At 40.2% G+C, this 22,314-nt stretch overlaps 1 non-coding gene across 1 annotated transcript; it reads left to right on the top strand.

The window, feature by feature from the left end:
* The first annotated feature begins 18,482 nt into the window (after positions 1 to 18,482).
* TRNAM-CAU (transfer RNA methionine (anticodon CAU)) lies at positions 18,483 to 18,556 on the top strand. Its single transcript has one exon. It is a non-coding gene; the product is annotated as a tRNA-Met (tRNA).
* The last annotated feature ends 3,758 nt before the right edge of the window (positions 18,557 to 22,314 follow it).

Raw genomic sequence — 22,314 nt, 5'->3', positions numbered from 1 at the left:
CTCCCCGTCTTCAGGGGATTCAAGAGACATCATAAGAGTGTCCTATTTTATCAAAGGATTTCACACACAAGAAGACATCGATGAAGGACCTACCTTAGGCAGGCCTTCCACAGTTGATGTCTTGTGTGTGAAATGTTCTGATAGAATATGATTTCACACACAACAATAGTATCGCACATCAAATAGGTCCTCCACCACTAATCTCTTCTCGTATGTGAAATCCTTTGATGGAAATGGATCCTCTTATGATGTTTTTCGAGAGCCCCTAAAGATGGCTACACAATTCTTGAAAAACATGATACTCAACAAGAAAACCCAAGTCCTAGACCTTCGTTAAACCCTTGCCCTTTGTCTCATCTCTCCCTCTACTTTTGCACCCTTGGTAGCTAGACGCTCTACATCCACCCTCCCCATATAGCACCTCCTTCTCCCAAACTTGTACCAAGTGATTGAATGTATTGATCAGATGTTTCAAATGTTGAAAAACTATGAATAGTTGTAGATTACAAGTGAAACGATCACTGAATTTCCTCCCTATAGTTTCTTCTTTCTTTCTTGCTTAATGTCTATCTTTCTTTTGCATTGTTTCCACATTTTTTGCATTCTTCCATATATTCTGTACTATTTTCACAATTTTGCATTCTTTTCTACATTTCCGCATTATTTTTTGTATTTTTGTATTCTTATCGCATTTTTGCACTCTTTTACGTATATCCACACTCTTTTGGCATTTTTGCATTCTTTTTTGCATTTTTGCACTCTTATCCATGTTTTCACATTGTTTTATGTATTTACACATTCTTTCTACATTTCTATACTCTTTTCCATATTTTTGCATTCTTTCCAGATTTTTGCATTTTTTTCATTTCTACATTTTCGCATTCCTTTCCACACTCTTTCTAGCATTTTTGGATTCTTTTTGCATTGTTTTTGGTATTTTCGCATTCTTTTTGCATTTCTGCACTCTTTTTCATATTTCTGCATTCTTTCCGCAATTCTACATTCTTTTTGGAATTTCCATAGTATTTTTTGCATTTTTCTTTCCACATTTTCGCACTCTTTTTTGCATTTCTGCACTCTTTTTGCATTTTCACATTCTTTTTTGCATTTTCACATTCTTTTTCTCTCTTTCTCTCTTCTCCTCTCCACCACTACTCTTTTTCACATTCTTTTCTTGTCCTCTCCTTTCTTCTCCTCTCCACCACTACTCTTTTTTGCATTCTTTTCTTGTCCTCTTTCTCTTCTCCTCTCCTTTCTTCTCCTCTCCACCGCTACTCTTTTTCGCATTCTTTTCTTGTCCTCTCCTCTTTTCTCATCTCCCCTGTCTTCTCCCTTTCTCTCTTCTTATTTTTGCATTGATTAGTCATTTTGCATTTTTGCAATTTTATTTTATTTGGCTCTCTTTTTTTTTTGCGCTTGTGCTTTAGTTATTTAGCATGGATTCATAGTGCATGTGACAACCACAAAGGCATTATGAGGAAATAAGAGAACACCCAAAACACTCTCTTGGAAGAGAAGAGGGAGCTTGTATTCAAATTGGTGCAAAAAATGAAAACCAAAGTCAACCATTTGGTCTTTATACAAGTCACCTTTTGAAGGGAGGGCTAACCCTTTTCCTTTTTAGCACTCTCCCTCACTTTACAACCAAGGGCTCTTGGGCCCATAGGGTGCCAAGGCATATTGCTATTCTTACCATCTCTCCCTACTAGTGGAAATAACGCTTGTGTTAACCATATTAAAGTGCTTGGGACAATTAGGAGGTGGTTCTAATTGGTTCCCAAATAGCGCTTATGTTAGCCTCGTGCCTCCTAGGCTTGGGTGATTTGGGGCTCAAACTCCCTGAGTGCCCTCACACCTTCACCCGTTTGTGGTCATGCATGATGCATGAGACTCAAATCTGGAGTGGCGAGGCTCCAACTTCTGTGAGACACTCAATGGTAACCGTGTCTTGGGATGATATCTGGGGAACAAATTCCCTGAGTTTGAGCTATACTCCTTTCATGGCTATTTTCATTGGTGTGGCTATTTTCATGGATGTGGAAGTGCAAGGCGCTTGCACTCCTCATGCTTCTTAGACGTGGCCTAGAAGTGTGCATCTCCTTGTTTTGGGCAGTGATAGCTGGAACATACAACCTGTGCCTTGAATCCTTGAATCCTTGGACTTTAGAGTGGACTTTGGATATTTGGGGATCGATTTCCCTGAGTTTGAGCTATACTCCTTTCGTGAGAACATTGCATGTAATCACTGATCTTGGTGTATTTGGGTATCAAACTCCCTTGAGCTTGTCCATTGAAGTAGATCATTTGGCCTAGTCACCTTTACTCATTGATTACCCTACATTTGGTGGATGTACTCTGTGGATGTTAACATGCCCCTTTCCTATTGCTCATCCATCCTCGGGTCAGCTGCATTAGAGGAGGTTGGTGGTGAGGACTGAATACAAGATGGCATAGCGGTCCAGCTGCCTTGACGTGAAGCGAGTGAGGTATGAGTGGTACTTCCAAAAATGTGTGGCATGCATATCCTCATAAGTGCAGAGGTGATGTCCGTGGAGATTGCAAATGTAGAGATAGAGGCAGAGGTCCCAGAATAGAGTTGGACCGATGTCAGGGTTAAAGACAATTTGGTTATTCAGATTGTGGATGCAGTCATCGATGGGGCGGCAGTGGGTGGGAAGATCGCAGAGAAGTAAGAGGATGAGGCAGTTGAAATGGATGGCGACGAAGATGGTAGGATCTGGCACTGAGCCATATGTATTGTTGAATGACTAGAGGCAGAAGCAAAAACCCTCCTACATCATTTCTTTGGGAAAGTTGTACTTAGGAAAATTGTACAACACATTGGGGTCCTGCTATTGGAGAACTCGAAAGGTGGCCCAAGTCAACATCGTTCCATGGGCATGTAGAGTGGGTGGACTCGATAATCGATGGGCGTGCTGCAGTAGTAGTGCCAAACTTTCTCTAGCTTTAAGAATGGGAGCCACCACTTTGGCTGTAGATCATCATTTGCATTAGTCACTAGGAGTGGGGCATTGGGGGCCAGGCTGTATCCTCCTCTCATGTGCTTGGGATGCATGTGGCACCAGTCATCAAATTACTATCCTATGAGCTATGGAGGGGGTGCACATCAAGAATTTTGTAGAGGTGGAGGTGGGAGCCCTCGAGTTGCCACTTCCAATGGTGCATGAGCATGCTATCTAGCAGCTCTTGGAAGGACTATAAGTTTGAGAGCCAATGAACATCTTCAGTGGGAGAAACGAGTGGGAATGCTAGAGCTTCGTCATCTGCAACTAGCATGGTGGGCTCTGGCTTTGTGGGACCTGCAAGAGTTGCAGTGCCAGTGCTTTGTACAAAATGTGCTACTTTGTGTAGCGTGTTGAAGGCTTCATCAAGGAGGTTGACCGGAACATTGGAGAAGATGGATAAGGAGGGTCCATGCTATGTGGTGGTGGTGTTAGAGGCATTAAACGAGTACTCAAGTAGTGTCGTCCGCCGAGGGAGGGGAGGTTGGGGAGGTTGTTGGGTGGGTTGGGCAAGATCTAGGGGAGGCGTAATTGAATATCTGTAGGAGGGGCAGTGGTATTAAAGAGGGTGACTACATTTTCCCCCTCTTCCTTGGTTACTTCCTTAGGGTATGCTATGTGAATTGTTTCAAAATTGCTCATCAAGGACTCAAGTGACCTTGGAGAGACACCCTATTAAAGAGGATTATTATTCCAAGGTGTTGGTAGGTGGTGGACTAGTAGGCCGCAAGGTGTCCTTGAGATTGGACTGCTGAGGCTTGGCTGTAGGTCTGCATCCAATTTATGTTTGCATGTAGACTTTTGGGAGTGCAAACCCATGGCGTGAGTTCCTCGGTCTTTGTGAGTTGCATTTCTTCATCGTCCGCATGATAATTAAGGGACTCAGTGTGATGATGCAGCACCAAGCTTGAAAATTGAGAAGAATGGGGATGGACGGATAGGGTTTGGAGATCAGAGGGGCAAAGAAGAGATAGGGAAGTGGGATAAAGGTCAAGAGAGAAATATAACATGGCTAAGATGGGTCGGCAGTGGTCAAGATCACGGTGGAGAATAGTTTAGAGGGCGTTAGGAGAAAGTGGAGTAGTGAAATCTAGGTGGAAGATGAGGTTTTGTGCACGGAGTGGATCAAAGTACATTTGCAAGGTTTGGATGATGGTGCATGGTGCAAGTGTGTATGTGGCTAATTTGTAGACACCTCCTTGTACATCCTAAACTCCTGCTGCTCGTGGTCTTCCAAATCTGACTCCTCAGATTGGCTGATGGCGCGCTTGCTTTCTATTGCTTCTCGAAGGGAGACTGTTAGGTTCTTGTCTTGTGCCTGGAGATCCTATAAGGTGCAGATCTATTGGTCATGGGACTTCTATGAGCAGGCGTACTACTGCTCTGCCTATGACTACTACTCTAGTGTTCTGCGCAGGGTTGATTCTTCCTTGTCCACTTGGTCCATGAGTGTTTGGACTAGGGATTCACTGGTGGAGAGGTCATCCTTGACCTTTGTAAGAGCGAGCTCGAGCTCTTCCATCTTGGCCTGGTATTCTTCGGCTCGATGTAGTGTGGCATGGCCCGTTGCCTGAGCTACGACCATTGTCGACTGGCTTTCATGCATAGAGAGCTAGGCTTGGAGGAGAGTTGTGAGGCTTGCTTCTGTCTCCTCTATAAGATCGTGTGAGTGACTTAGGGCACTGCTGTCATGGCTTCAAAGAGATTCATCTCCATCACGTCTATGCATGACAACTGCTCTGTTGTCATGTGGCTATAGCCTCCTTGTTGCCTTTACTGGGGCACACTGCAAAATTGTATGTCCTCTACTAGGCCTGCCCATGGCATGGAAGAGGTGTCGGTGGCGAAGGATGTTGTCTCCTGAGGGTTGGTGGAGACTGAGACGAAGGGCATAGCAGGGGTTGTCAGCATAGTTTTGGCTCCTATATGGAGGCCAATTTCGATGGTGTCATCACCTTGGAGGTCTTCAATGAGAATAGGCCCTCATTGCAGCTATTTGCCCGTATCTTGAGGACCTACCCATGCTGTAGGCATAGTTGTCATTGCATGAATTCATGCAACTAGCAGTCCTAATATTGGTCAAGCGGCTGACTTATTTCCGGTTGGACTTGAGTGATGCCGTAAGTAGATATTATCATTGCACCAGTCATGCACGAGTCCGGACATTCACAAGAAAGGTCTACTACCTAGGATAGCTTCATAACCTGGCTATCGAGTGAAGTCCATGACCATGAACCTGATGGAATATGTGAATCCAAACACCTTAATGTTTATGCCTATCAGCACTCCTAGGGGTTAAGCGGTTCCTACATCAGCTAGCTTTACTACCAGATGGGTCTACTTGAGTGCGGGTTTTCCCCATTTCTCCCAGCATTCCTTGGTGTAGACACTTACTCCCGCTCCCCCATCTAGGATGGCTTCCACCTTTTGGTTTTGGTAGACTATGGGGATAGAGGCGTTTGTGTCGTCACCCTCAAAATGCTGGCCTAGCTTGGTTATGGGAATCTTGGGTAGGTTCTACCCCTTTTCTAGCATTGATTGGTTGGGCTTTGAGCTCTGGTAGGGGTCGAAGGTAGGAACGGCTTGTTCATCCACCAATTGGACAGATCACGCCATAGGATGAGATTTCCTCTTAGCAGAGACGCGATCAACATTTTCACCTTTGTTGATAGGAAAGCAACCAACCCGACGATATCGTAGGGTTCTGGTGAAGCTTCTTTCTCCATGGACAACATGTCATCACAGTCATATAGGTCTCCTTTGTCTTAGAGGTTATGTAGCACTGGGTCTTCTTGAAACATCTTCTGCATCAGATCCAGAGCTTCTGACTACTCCAAGCTGAGCTCTTCCTCTTCCTCCACCCTTTCTAGCACCTTGAGCGATTTTGCTCCTTGGTGTCCCATCAGGTGGGCTTGATGGATAGTATCTGACCCCCTATTTGGCCTTTAAATGCTTGAACTTATCTTGGCAATCCCGCACCAAGTTTTGGGCATCCTTTATGTATTTATTTTTTGACCGGGTCAGGGTAGGTGCCTGCACTAGCTCAAGCTTCCTTACTCCCAGCTAGGATGGAGGATGGGCTGAGTGTAGTTTAAAGCGCTTTCTTTTGGCATGGGGACCCTTTGGCAAAATCCTTCCGGACCTCAAGTGCATATGGGATGCCTCTGGCTGGCGACACCCAAGCTGAACTAAGGTTCTAGAATTTTCTTTTAATTCCTTAGCTACCCTAGAGGTATCGCACCAGTCAGTGGGATAACTATATAGCACCAGTCGATGGGCTATAGGTATAGCAATGGGTAGTGTAATATAGCTTTGGTGTGGTAGGTGGCGACGTAACCTTTCAACGAACGATCGACAGAATAAGAATATAGCACCGATCGATGGGATAGACGTATCGCAACGATTAGTGAGATAATGATTGCCATGTGGTCGGTGGGGATGATTGCAAAGGATATCCCGACAGGCATAGGGATACTAGATAACAACGGGCAGTGAGATAGGGAATTGGCAGGATAATATAGTGACAGATGTGGGGATCAAAATGGTGACGATCGGTGGGATACGCATACAATGACGACGGTGGGGTAAGTGTAAAACACCGAACGGTGGGATCAAACACCGACGGATGGTGTGATGGAAGTAATGCGATGAGTGGAGGGGAGAGATTATGACCACGGACATGGGGGGTGGGTTCACTACACTGACGATAGGGTAGTAGAATAGCAAAATTACATCTCACCACTTTTCACATCCTCCTCTTGCATGTGGAGGCCCATACTTTTGCACATTCACTACTTCAGGTTTTCTAACAATAGGAATCTCATGCATCTCATTGCTTTTCACATTCTCCTCTCTTGCATGTAGAGGCATGTACTTTTATACACATTCATTACTCTAGGTGTCTTAATAGTAGGAACCTCATATTACTCATCCATGCTCTCTTCGCCTAAACTCTCTCCAATAGGCTTCTTCCCTTGCTTTATTTCATCCTGCTTTCTTCCTACTTTTGGGTTTCACAAAACCTTCCACTCCATGGATTTACACCCCCCATACTCTCTAAATACTTAGGTGATCCTATAACATCCTCACATCATGTACATGCTCTTGATGTCTATCCATATCCATGTGGGGCCGATTTCCTTCATAACATCTTCAATTTTTACATGTTGTGGTTAGTACCATGACTCAAATTCATTGAATTTGACATCTCTATTGACATAGACCCTCTTATTCACTTGGTCATAGCATTTGTAGCCCTTCTTTTTAATTGGATATGCAAGGATGATGCACTTAATAGCTTTTGACTGCATCTTTCTTCTCACCTCATCAGGCACATGGACATAACATATGCATCCAAACACCTTCATATATGCCACTATTGGATTTCTAACATACATCCTCTCATACGACAACATGTCATGTATAATTGTATTGGGTGTCTTGTGCCCAATAATATGTACTAATGTGTGCACTGATTCTATCCAATAATGCAAAGGCATGCTCATTTGGTTCATAAGATCCCTAACAACCTCATCAACAATCATTCTATTCTTCCTCTTAGCAAGTAGATTTTGTTGAGTTGTATAGTTACATGTAAGTTATCTACATTTGCCATTCTCCTGCAAGTAATCATCAAACTCTCTCGACAAGTAGTCCCCACCATTGTCTGACCTCAATATTTTTACATATGCACCAAAATCCTTCTGAGCTATGATCGTGAACTCAATGAATTTCTCTAATGTGTCACCTTTATGTTTCATGTCATGCGAGTATGAACATCAATAAAAGTGATGTAAAATCTAGCTCCACGTTTTGGCATAGACCCCATATATCCATGTGCACAATTTCCAAAGTATATCTACTCACTCTCTCCCTCTTTGGAAATGGGAGATGGCTTTCCTTGACAAATTGACATGCCTCAAAAACATGCTCATAATTTATGGTGCCCAAATCAAGGTAAACATTGCACAATCTCATGGCTTTCCATATTCTTCAACTATTGTAGATTCAAATGACCAATCCTCCAGTGCCAAAGTTCTACTTCCCTATTTAACTCATGGCCTTTTTCAACATATATGCTTCTTTGCACAATAGGATATCCTACATAAAATGTAAGAAGGCATCCTTTCTTTTGTCCTCATCATGCAATCAGCCTATCGGGTTTCTATTCCAAAATTCCTTTATAAAGCAACCATATTTTTTGAATATCTTGCTCCATAATTTAACCAATTGAATCTAAGTTCTTAGTGACTGTTGGCAATACAAAACATCACCAAGCATATTTTGTCTACCATCTCTAGTTCCAAGAGCCACATTCCCAACATGAGTGATTGTCAGGTGCATAGTATATTATCCTATAGCCATAGGTTCCTCACTATGCATAGGCTTATTATAGTCAAACCACTCCTAATGATGTGTCATGTGGTTTGTGGCACTAGAGTCAATGAACGTATCTCATCGTTAGGCTACTCTATCATGCTACCAATGACATGATCCAGGGCAAACAAGTGACTACACTTGAGCTTTCTCCTTCTAAGTATCCATATAGATCTGCAACAACCTCGACTATGGTAAAAGACTTGATCTCTATTTGAGCTCCAAGCTTGACCTCTTTGGTGATACATAAATCAACCAACTCTTCAAAGTCTAGGATATGTCCACACACTAAAATGGAAGTATCTAGAATTTTATACGATGGACCTAGACCATTGAGGGCCATTGAGACTAGATTGTCATCATCAACAAGTGAATTAATGCTGGCCGATCTTCAGTTTTTTGCTTGACTTTGCAACATAGTCAGTAATAGACCTGTTTCCTCTCCAAATGCTAGTACAACTAGATCTTATAAGCTTCAATGTTGGTGCCATACATTTTTACAATAATGAAATACAATGTAACACTTTTTGAGATTTTTCAACCCATGCTTTATACCCTTTCGCTAGCTGCTTTGTTGGATTCTCATATGGCAAATTGATGCATTCATCCTCATTAGTGAAACGTTCTCCATATGATACAACCATACACTATAGCTAGTATCCTTAATGAATTTCTCACCCACTATCTAAGTAACTTGCGATGTTTCACCCATGGTTCCTTCATTGGCAGAGAGCATAAACATGCAACAAATTTGCATAAAATCACATTGAGTCTCCTCTCACAAACCATGAAAATTCAATGTCAAATCAACATGTATGATAGGCCAAATCTAATCTAATATCCACATGTATTGTATCAATGCACCAACATGTGTATCCTCAATGCATTACTACTCCAGTTTAAGGCATCCACACTAATCTTTAGAAATGCAATCAAAGAGATATCTCAAATATACCACAATAACTTGTATAGGCACCATGCCTCAACAAGATTACTAGTATGCATGTCAAGGCTCAAATATAATCATTTTTACTCACTTACATCAATACATGCATCCTGACACTGCATTATGCATCTCTAATGTTCAAAAAAAACCTTGAATCTACATATAGCACTCTTTTCTTGTTGAGCATAACTATGCATGCAATTGACCAAGTCCATAAAAAGATGAATCAACATAGTTCAACTCAAAGTTGGCCAACCAACAAAACCTTTGGAAAAGAAAAATATGAGCTATAGATTGAAATCCCATGTTTCATAAAATAAGGAGGCTTTGAAGTCCTTGATTTTAAGTCACGAATGTTGCAAAAGATATTTGAGTAGCTGAACATAATCAAATAAATAAATAAATTAGTTCAAACACACATAAATTAGTTAGATTAACCTAACTAGCCTAACTCTCAACCCCCTCCCCTCAGCTCCACTAATCTCTGCTCACATTCCTCCCTCCCACCCCAGCAGAGCCAACAACTTCTCCTCAACCTCACGAGCCAAGATGTCACCAACACATTTTTCCTTGGCCACCTTGTTGCCCCTCAATTCCTCTTTGCCTGCCTCTCCAATTGCCACATCTTTAACCTCTCCCTTGCCTGGATTTATGTCACCCTAGATCTCCTCTAATAGGCTTGATTCCAATGTATGCTCTCCAATACAAATATCTCCTCCCCTCCATTCTTCGAGGTATGCCCCTAGATTTCACCTCCCAAATTTTCCCACAGATTTCTTCAAGGTATGCCCATTGCCCACATATTTGCCTCCATTCTGACAAGCCCCATTCCAAGGTATGCCCATAGATTTTTCGTCCCCTCCATTCTTCATGCCACTGCTTAAGTCCATGCTTCCTTCTCTTGCTAGCTCTCTTTGTTCTGCTCTCTCATGCCTTTCCACCTCTCTCGCTTGCTAGCTCTCTCCCTCCACTCAGCCCCTCAGTCTCCCTCTCTCACATAGCAACTCCTCCCCCTCTCTCCTATCTTCCTCTCCCTCCCTCCCTCCCCCTCCACTCAGTTCCCATCTCTCAATCTCTCTCTTGCTCCTAGCCTCTCGGCCCTTGTCATGACACAACAATTGGATGATAGCAAGAGGAAAGGAAGGGGTAGTAGGGAGGAAAAATGAGGAAGAGAGGAGCAAGAGGAAATGAAAGGGGGAGTAGGGAGTGATCAAAGAAGGTGCTTGAAGCTAGATTTTTATTTCGCACAAAAAGCAACATGGCAGGTTTCATTGTTGGAAGCTTATCTCTAATTAAACTCTAATCCAACTACTATGCTTACATTAAATTTTCATTGCGGCATTGATTGCTCCTTTTTTGTCTTTTTATCTTGACTTCCTATCTCTTTTGACTGGTGTTTCTTTTGTACTTTTTCCTTCATGGTGGATTTTAAACTTGTTTTGAGGTTTTCCATGCAGTATTATAAAGTACTACCCAAAAAATAGTGTGTACAATGTGTGTTCAAGTCCTAGAAAATCACTCCTAGAGTTGGAGTTTCTAAAAATCCAAGGTAAGAATCCAAGTGCACGTGATTGAAAAAAACATCTAGCATATATCTAGAATTAATTGAGATATGGTTTTGCCACCTTGTTCAATAGAAAAGTAACATATCATAGGTGTTTTGCACACAAAAAACCTTTCTTTGAAAAAAATTTGCAACAGATTGAAAGAAACTCATTAATTTATAAAAGATGATGCTTAAACTCATTAATTTATAAAAGATGATGCTTAAACTCTAACTTTACTCCAAAGCAAGAATCAACCACCTGCCACCATCCAACACAAACAACAACAAGTTAGTCCATGATGGGAAAGAAGGTGTCAGGGGTCCTATATACTTTTATTAAGTGTCAAGAGTAAAATAGAGAGTCATACACACCTTACTAGGAGAGAAATATTTGCCGCCTATGTTATGGTTTGTAATGTCAATTGTACATGTAAAAAATGAATCAGTCGAACTATATAGCTTTCCATGGCATGACAAGTACAAGAAGCCCATCGACATTTCTTTGAAGAGAATAAGCTACTGGGAATGGATGAGACAATAAAAGAAAGAGGTTAAGGCACCCTAGATTACTCTACATCAATAACCAATAGTAAAGGAAAAAGGGAAAAAGGGAGAAGCAGGAAAGCCTATGAGTAGATGATAAGTTATTCATCACAATACATAAAATAAACCTAGCTTTATATATTAAACAAGGGCTCCAACAAAGGCATCCATACTTGCAAACAAGCCAATATCTAGCCATACTATAGGATGTGAGCTAGTGGCGATGATGGTAATGTAAAGGCACAAATAGGAAAGGCTGAAGCAAGAAAAGATCCTCATGGAACAAATCAATGGTTAGCCAATGAAAAGTATGAGAAAAGTGATTATAGAGAAATTATATATAGTCCAAGCCAATCTACTACTCAAGATGGCCATGTGGACTCAACATTGTAAAGCCAAGGAAACTTCGTTCATGCTTCATTGGAGCCAAGAATGAAATAAGAGTTTGAATAAGGTAAGACTAAGTATATAGGCTATGCCAAGATGTAGCATCATGACCACCTTTAGAATTTGGAGCAAAGTTAGCAGCCTTAAAGATGAGGATGGTAGAGAATGGTTCTTGTAGTTGCTAACTACCAAGAGACAACTTCATATGAGACAAACTTGAGCAACAATCAAGCATAGAATTGCAACTTGAGTAGAGGCCACACATATGATATAGAGCTGAAGTGTGAAATAGTTGGTAGAGTCTATAAAACATATAATACACTCTACGATATAGATGTATAATCAATGTTTGACATGTTACATGTAATGCCACAATAAAAAGTGGACTTAGAAACGGGGCAAACATACATTCTCATATGAGCACTAATGGCGTTGGCACCACCTAAATTATCCGAGCTTACAAGAGAAGTAATGGTTGATCCCCACCAGAAGTTTTAAGCATGGTTGGTCCTTAGTGTCTTTGTTGGGTTCATTCCAAAGATGTTACAACCAAAATTTAGTGTTGGAATAGAAGTATAGCAAAGATTATACTAGCTAAATGCATACATATATACAAAAATGCAACACATACCCATGTACAAATACACACCAAGTCACCATAAAACAAGACAATCATAACATGAGATGCCATGATTAAGAGAATTGTGACTATGAGATGCCATGAGAGAATCAAGATTTTAATCCATATGTGACTCTATAGTTTTATTTTAGCAACAATAGCCCATGACATATAAAAGGAGCATATAGTATTGTGACATGAAGTTGGGGGTAATAAACTTCACGCACCTCTTCACTTCCTGCACCATTCGAACTGACTGCCAAAGATACTTATCATTGAGAATGAGACATTAGAAAGAAGCTTTTATGCCAAGATACCTCACCATACTTTCCTCCCTTAGATGAGAATGAAGATGGTAACATCCCAAGTGATGTTGTAGTCAAGCATAGGGAGAAGGAAAGGATCAGCAGAGGCCCATAATCTCAGCGAGCCGGTTTGCACCAAAGAGAAGAGCGATACGTTCTTGAAAGAAGATCTTGTGGCTCAACATGACATGAACTGATATATATCGAGGAGTTTGAAGGGGCTGATTAGGTCGGATGGGTAGATTCCGAGGAAACATTGCACCTCCTTCATAGACACCTTTATACTTAGCTCAAAACACTCTACAAACTATCATTAGACATAGAGGCCTATAAGTTTCAGTAGAGACATGATATCAAAGATTCAAACACACAAAGAGATGCGCCTTGAGATGGGCTTCGCACTGATATAAGTTTCATTGAAAACAGACAGACGGTTGAAGAGATATGGACAGTTTACTAGAAGGGGGTAAAACTATCATGAAAACAGACTATCAAACACAGAGACTCATAACATTTTGCAGCAGTATCTGATTTAAGATCTGATTATATAGCAACATGCGCCTTGAAGAGAGCTTTGCGCTGATATAAATTTCGTTAGAATCAGACTATCGAGCAAAAAGTTATGAGCAAAATACTAATAGGGGGTCAAACTGTCATGAAAACTACCCTCCACCCAGGCTAATTTCACCTGAGCAAGATGCTCCCTCAAGACTCCATCTTCATCAACGATCCACCCCTCATAGATGGAGATGCATCGATTAATATCATAAGTGAGAAGACCATGATAGATGCTGATTTAAAATACTCTAGTACTACCTATGTAACATTAGAAATCACTTGACCATCAATGATCACATCAACCACAGGTACATCATCACCAACATCTATATCTACCTTTTGAACAATAGGAATGGCACTTTTCTTCTTTTTCTTCTTTGACACTCTTGTGCTTGCTAGTTTTCCCCATTCCTTCCGTAGTTTTGGAGACAAAGCAAGTAATTGACCAAAGGTGATATGAGCTTCCTTTTCTTTAAGGTCGGAAAACAAGTCATAGCTTCCAATTCCTTATCCTAAAGGAAAGTCTGACTAGCTAATTTTCCTTCTAGATGCCTTCTTTTTCTTACCACGGTGTTCCTCTTCCTGATGTTCCTCATCTACTTCTTCCTTGCTTTCTTCTTCTTCTTTTGGTTTACCATGCCCCCGTTTAGCCATCATTACCTCTCTTTCCTCATCCCCTGAAGAAGCTTCTAACAAGGATACTTGTTTTTCTTCTTTCTTTCTCAATCTAGGACACTCGGGGTGATAGTGACCTTTTTCATTACATTCATAGCAAGTGACCCCACTCCTATCTCGAGGCCTATCTTCACTCTTTGGTGCTCTAGGTTGTTGTGCATTAACCAAATGCAATTTCAAATCAGCAAACTCTACCATCAATTGGGAGATATTATGATCTAACTCAGAGGACTTTGGTACCTGAGGAGTGCCCATTACCTCCACCTTAGAAGTTGAAGCTGTTGAAGACACAAAAGAGGATTCGATCTTTAGAGAAGCTTCTTTCTTGGTCGCAATGCGAAGGGCCTCCATGTATATTGTTGGATCTTTACTCATTACTTTTGAGCGAAGACGAGGCTCCAAAGCCATAACAAATTTGCTCATCTTTAAGTGCTCCATCCCTGAGAGACTTTGAGGGCCGATGATGCAGATGCCATAGCTCGCAAAGCTGCCCTTTCATACTTTGTCCATAAAGTTTCATATTGGATTGCCAACGCAGAGACCAACTCACCCTCTCCTTGATAGAACCGGTCCAACTGTAACATCAAAGCATTTGGCGACTCCAATACCCCAAATCTCTGCTTCATTGCTGCCACCACTTAGTCCCAGTCCTCCTTGGTAGAGTCCGGCAAGGTCTCATGCCAACTCAAGGCTACACCTTCAAGGAAATCAGGCAAAATCTCCACCCGATCCTTCATGGACCATCCAGAAGGCTGGCATCCTCGAACAAAATCCTGAAGATAAGACTCCAGGTCTTCCCCTTTGGTCCCTCGAAACACTGGAATCTTCACCATGATGAAACACAAAAAGGAAACACTAAGATCCAAATAATATCCCAAACAAGATCCGAACAAGATCCCACAGAGCCTTAGTATACCAAGACCAACTGATTATGCATAACCACTTGTTGAAAACCCTCCACAATGTGATCCTCAACAAAATCTTCAAAAATAAGTGACCAACCAGCACCATGAAAACATTGTGTATACATGCATTCTAGAATCACCCTTCTCACAATAGGAAGTGCACATAAAAGCTTCAAGATATTGTAATCTTCATCATTCGCATAGCAAAAGAAGTTGAAACCATTGCGAATCACCACTCCATTGTTATAGTCAAAAACTACCCAAAGACTCAACTCTTCTTCACACCAAGCTGCCAGTGCATGGATCAATCCCCAATTTATCATTGTGCTTGCTGCCGGCGTTGTCGATTCACCAACATATTCAACAATGCAAACATAAAGGATATGATCATGGTGACTATGCGAATAGCTTGAGCATCACCTTCACAATCTTCAAGTTCTCTTAAACGGGTTGCAATCTCTTCTAACGGAGTTCTTCCAGGCATCTTCTTTATCTCATACAAACATGTGCCTCTTCTAGGCATAACATGCACTCGAGACCGTTCAGTAAGGTGGGATGAATCCAATACCAAACGTACCCAGTGTCTCCACCAAAAGATGTGACATGAAGTCGGGGGTAATATGCACCTCTTCATTTCCTGCACCATTCGAACTGACTGCCAAAGATACTTATCATTGAGAATGAGACATTAGAAAGAAGCTTTTATGCCAAGATACCTCACCATACTTTCCTCCCTTAGATGAGAATGAAGATGGTAACATCCCAAGTGATGTTGTAGTCAAGCATAGGGAGAAGGAAAGGATCAGCAGAGGCCCATAATCTCAGCGAGCCGGTTTGCACCAAAGAGAAGAGCGATACGTTCTTGAAAGAAGATCTTGTGGCTCAACATGACATGAACTGATATATATCGAGGAGTTTGAAGGGGCTGATTAGGTCGGATGGGTAGATTCCGAGGAAACATTGCACCTCCTTCATAGACACCTTTATACTTAGCTCAAAACACTCTACAAACTGTCATTAGACACAGAGGCCTATAACTTTTAGTAGAGACATAATATCAGAGATTCAAACACACAAAGAGATGCGCCTTGAGATGGCTTCGCACTGATATAAGTTTCATTGAAAACAGATAGACGGTTGAAGAGATATGGACAGTTTACTAGAAGGGGGTAAAACTATCATGAAAACAGACTGTCAAACACAGAGACTCATAACATTTTGCAGCAGTATCTGATTCAAGATCTGATTATATAGAAACATGCGCCTTGAAGAGAGCTTTGTGCTGATATAAATTTCATTACAATTGGACTACCAAGTAAAAAGTTATGAGCAAAACATTAATAGGGGGTCAAATTGTCATGAAAACTACCCTCCACCCAAGCTAATTTCGTTTGAGTAGGATGCTCCCTCAAGACTCCACCTTTATCAACGATCCACCCCTCATAGATTTTGCCTAGAAGAGGGGAAGAAGTTTGCATAGTGGCTCGAGAAACAAATGGACCATGTGTGCACAGTGAGCAGCCGAATAGAAAGAACTTTTAAGGCTTTGAAAGAAAGAAAAGGGAAGAGACACTCAAGAGAGAGAGAACCTGAAGTGACCTTCATTACAAATAGAGTGAGAATCCACCTCAACACTATAAACACAAGGGAGAAGAAGAGGTTTCATACATACAAGAGGGAGCGGAAGCTCCAAGACTACTCATAGAGAGAGAATAAACTAGAGAGAGAAGGACTCAAGAGTCTACATAAGAGAATATCTACAAGAGGAAGAGAAGGCTCATGGAAGAGGATTGGGGAGACTAGAACTACAGCAACATAAGGCCCAATGGTGGAAGAGATTGATGAACAAGGGAGAGGAGGGCTCCTTTTATAGAGATTTTGTTACCCTCCTTCACCCATTTACAATTGCTGCCTGTAGATTCCTTTCCCCATCAATCACCTAAGCACGTATGTCACCATCCATGTCCTTTTTGGCTACTCTTGCCATGTGTCCCATCAAAAGATGCTCAAGACTCTTAAAATATTGAGAAAGTCAAGAGTCTCCTCACATGGAGCCCATAGGGACCCTCTATTTTCCACATGTCCACATCCTCCTTATTCCACATAGGAGTTCTAGAAGGATTCCTCTTGACTTCACACTCCTCCACATGCCTTCCACACGCTTGGCATGTGGCCTCTCTTATATTATTGGAACACATGGACATGAGCCCACCTCTTTATATGACTCACTCTTCCTATTTTCTAAAAAACTCATAATATCCCATACACAAATAACTCTCACTCCATACCAAGGTATTTATAATTCATACCTATGCTATTTACAATGAGCCATTCCACTTATCCTCTCAATCCCATACAATATCATAGAAAATAGAAATAAGTGAGAGCCGCTAAGCTATCCTCTCAATCCCATACAATATCATAGAAAATAGAAATAAGTGAGAGCCGCTAGGCTATCACTTGATACTTAAACCCTTATCAAACATAGAGAAAAACAATATCAATGCCAAGTTAAAAGTATCAATTTTTAGCATCACAGTATACAATCCAAACTTGGATTGTGTTCACCATGATAGATGCAATGTTAACTACAAGCATTGGAAGGCATCGCGGCATCAAGTTAATTCAAACATGGGAACTAGGCATCATATGACATCCAATTGAGTAGGCTAGATCAAACGAAAGAAATTGCACGGAAAATAATTGTAGGACCTAGAAAATAGCTATGTATTTTTATAGATACAAGATAACGGTCCGACTATGAAGTTGGTTCATTTTCAATTATCAATAGGTAGGTTATTCAGGTACTCAAGTGAAGACTTATGCCCTTCCTAATTCTTTGTACAATTGTACTATTGAAAAACTTGAAAGAAACTTATATATAGGAAAGAGACATAGGGGCCTATTTGCCTTCCATTGCATGATCTTGGGAATAAGACTCATGTTGCTTAATCACAACCTGTGTTTGCCAATGATGAATATAGGGGAAGAGAAATTTCAATATGGAATAGTTAGTATTAGAATAAAAGAATTCTTTTTCCTAAATATAAGTAAGACACCCTAAGTAATAATACTATTTCCACCAACCTATTCTCAAATATCTTACATTTCAAGGGACATTTTAAGATAAGGAAAGCTTAATGGCTATATTACAAAAATGAACAATTTATAGAATACTACTGTGAATCAAAAAATATATATATGTATACATATGTATTCATATTGATTCACGTTACCAAGAGACACATTAAAATACCATGTCACACCACTCTTAACAAAGATGTAATGCTATTTAGGTGACAAGATCTCAAATAAACCAATGTTAACTGTTACTTATATGCATGCGGTTATGCCTTCATATGTGTCCTTCATAATATACATGGATTTATTGATCTTATGGAGAATTTTGTATTCACGTACCATGCAAAATGGCACATGCTTGTTTGCTGCCTAAACTTAATAAAATCGAGTTGGTAGATAAATATTGGTTTTTCCACACGAATTGTTGGAGAATCGATCTCCATAAATTCACAAGATTCCCTCGTGTTCAATGTACTTATTTGAAGATTGTATAATAATTACAGTGAGGGAATCAACCATGCGGGGTAGAGCAGCTTGGTAGCTTGCAAGGCTCATAACCTTGAGGTCACAGGTTCGAATCCTGTCTCTGCAAACGAAAATTAATTTGGTGATAGGGTGATAAAGCAATAGGTGATAGGGGGATTAGTGATTCCTTTTTAAAATGGTAGTTACCAATGTGGATACCTAATTCCACCAAACATGAGTGACAAGACCATAAAGATTATACTATATTACACCACAAGTGGGATTAACTAGAACTCATGTACATATGGTTATTACTCTATACATGATCTTTCCAACAAGTCATATTTGGTGATACAATAATGAGAATGAATCATGGAGTTGTTGGTCGAAACCTTATGCCCTTCTCATAAGTTTCAATTCACAACTTAAAAGACTCAAGAAGGGCATGGTTTGATATAGCCAATGAGTTCATCCATCTTAGATTGTATTGTTCACTACAAGACATGGACCACTTTTTGACATGAATATCGATGCTAAATAGAAAGGAAAAATATTTTAACAAGTAAAAAGTGTTTGACTGTCTATGTGTGTATGCATGTGTGTGTGTGTGTGTGTGTGTGTGTGTGTGTGTGTGTGTGTGTGTGTGTGTTGCCTAATGAACAATAAAATCTATATCTCCCTTACTACAGTCCACTGTATCCCAAGTACAAAATTGCCTCTTCTTATTGCCACTTTAATCCCATGTAAATAATATAACCAATGTTGCAGTTTACATCAATAAACTTACATATGTTAAAGGATAGCATCAAAATAGAGTTTTTTGTATTATACTGTTGTTGTTTCAGTCAAACTACTATCAACAAAATTCTACAAAAAGAAGGTTCTGTAGTTTTTTCAGAGATCTTAAGCATAGCTACTATTTTGAGCAGTCATATGGAGTATTTCAAGGATATCTAATATCTCTGCCTTGTTTTTTCATTATACGCTTTACAGTAAATATTTCGTCCCTTATCCAAGTACATCCATCAGGGGGTCTCCCAAAAAGTTATCAGGGGGAGTCAAAATGGAATAGGTCATTGGCTTCCTGTCTTTAGAAATATGTCATAGTGGACCAATCTTGCGAGTAGTTGTGTCATTATCCTCCTTTTTTGTTTTTCATCAACCAAAAAGCTGAGATAGGTAGCTGGACTCACCTACATCCATCCACAAGCACCACATGTTAGAACATGAAAACAGTGCAATGTGGGACTACAAGCTTCACGGCTAGCCACGGTTGTTATCGCTATCAAACACAACATTTCAATTATGAAGACTTTTGGGGTGACACTAAGGTGAGATCCTGATGTTTGGAAAGGGTCTTAATACCATGATCATTTTTCAAGAACTTTAGGATCTATAATGTATGCCAATTGTAGCCAGCCTGGGAACATACAACCAGAAAATAGTGCTGTTATAAAGTGAATTTTAACCAAGAAAATTACATGATACTAATAACAAGGTTGACCTTCCAGAGTTCTTTCAAAAAATAAACTGCTATATCTTGTACATTCCCAAAAAAATGGAGTGGGCCTTCAATAAATTTTTTTTGAAATTTCTATAAATGCTTCTTCCATACGGGGGACCATCTGAACATTCAAAAGATATGAAAAATAGTGGGCAAAAGTATACAGGATTATCATACTACCATGATTGATAGAACCCTTTGTTTTATACTCTATACTATATTCAGTGTGTACTGTCATTAAAACTGTGTGGACTCAAGGAAGCCAATATGACTTGAAGTAAAAACATACTGCAGATGATGGTATAGTCGCTTTATTAGTTTCTTGTTTGGACAATACAAATCATTGTCTCTATCAAACAGAGGTAATGAAAAAGTTTATAAGCATCCATGTACTTCTTGGATACTACTAAAGGGTTTATTGCCTTTGCTAATATGACGCATGCGGTATGGGCCATGCAAGGAGGAGCTCTACTTCCCAAGTTTTTCAACCACAAAGACTTGCCCTTAGATTTAACCAGAAAAGGCATGGAGTTAGATAGAAAGCTTACAGGAGGATTCAACCAAGAGCTTGCCTCAGTGTAGGTGTCTTTCACGTTGATTTCTATAAAAAGGAGTTGACCTATTCGCAACTATATAATAGAAAATATTGGAAGAATATGTATGGTAGTGTGCCCTATGAGCATTTTCCATAATTGTATTCATGGAGAGATCCTCCAATCTTGATTCATTAGCATGGCTATGTCAAAGAAGAATCACCCAGATACAAAGGAGCATAAAATGCGTGATAGGCCATGAATATCTAGTTCCAGATCCGTAAGCGGGGACCAAGATGGGATTCAGCCAACTGTTGTTGTATTATCTATAGTTTTCTAATGCCCATGGTTGGAGCTTTATGGTTAGGCTCTTCAACTTTGATGGTCCTCATCATGTGATAGTGCATAACTCGTGGCTAAGGCTGGCTGATTACGTAGAGCTTAGAGAGACAGTGATAACGGCATACTAAAGTTTCCCTCTATTCTCCATATAGTGATCATTAATGGAGTCTATTGAGTTATAAAGTTTTCCATATCTTTATAATTCCTAATACTCAAATTAATTCGAGGTTTTTTTTGTATTTCCTTATTCCAATTACCCTATTCAACCACTCAAGGATTTTCCTTTATATATGTTTGTTTTTAGGGGTTTATATCCCATTTGATATTCAAGCATGTAATCCTACTCTCGTGAGTGTGGGGTGCTCAATTCAAAGTCCCAAATATTGGTAGTGAGTGATTGCATGAGGTTCAAGAGGTATAGGTGGTGAGTTTAAGTAGCTATGCCAAAATTGTAAATAGGTAAGTTTAAGTAGCTATGCCACCTTCTTGTTAATAGCCTTGCTTAGTATTTCTCTCAACTATAGACAAGGATTTCTCTTGATTCTCTATCACTCTATTGCATAGTTTTACCTAGCTAGAGCTAAGATTAGATTTAGTTAATTTGTGCTATTCACAAGATTAGCACTTTATCCTCTACTTGAGTAGAGAATAGAGTAGTTTTCTAAGCTGATTTTCTCATGTGTTCTCTTGTATGATGTCTCCATCCATACCCATGGCCATTATCAATGCCATGTAGAGTTTTCCTCATGGAATCCACTATAGCTTATGATGTTTGATTTAGCCATGCTTTGACAAACCTAAGAGCCTCTTATGCTCCTCAATCATAAATGCTTCGATGTTCTCACTCTCAATGCCCAAGGACCCATTCCCTCAAATTTTAATTCTTTAGGGAGAGAAGCACACCATCTCCCCATGCTCACTATGTGGTTATAATAATTACAAATAGCATCACCCATCTATAACAAATTAAAGACTCGCTCTACCAAGTCTCAACTTGAGATCTCAAAAGCAATGTTGCTAATTTGAGAATGGACCTCCTTTTAAATGTTCAAAGTTATATTGCCACATGCTTTCAAGATGGCAACAAAGGTAAAGCTACTTGGCAACATACCTTGCTTTGGCAACAAACCTTGCTCTTGAAGGACTCCATTCTTCTTATTTGACATTCCCCAAGATTATAGTTCTCCATGTGATTACATTCTGATGATACATTCATTTACATTTCATCTACATGTCCACCAAAGTAGTACCCACAAATAAATCAAACTCAAAGCCAATCGCAAGAACTTCAAGTCGTTTCCTTACATCCTTTCTACTTACTTCCCCTCTTCCATCACTACAAGTCTATTGCAAGCCTTCAACACACAGATGATTATTTAGACATTCAATTAAATGTCTTCCCACTACATCAAAGCATCAAAATCCAATGTCAACACATCCTCATCTATTACGAAAATTATATTTCTGATATATCTTGCTTTGCACATTATTATTTAGTTAAGTGTG

This window comes from Dipteris shenzhenensis, chromosome 29 (assembly GCF_047967505.1).
Source record: "Dipteris shenzhenensis isolate YYH24624 ecotype China chromosome 29, Dip_SZ_1.0, whole genome shotgun sequence".
Lineage (NCBI taxonomy): Eukaryota > Viridiplantae > Streptophyta > Polypodiopsida > Gleicheniales > Dipteridaceae > Dipteris > Dipteris shenzhenensis.
The sequence above is the reverse complement of the archived record's forward strand: the minus strand, read 5'-3'. Positions and strand labels throughout refer to the sequence as shown.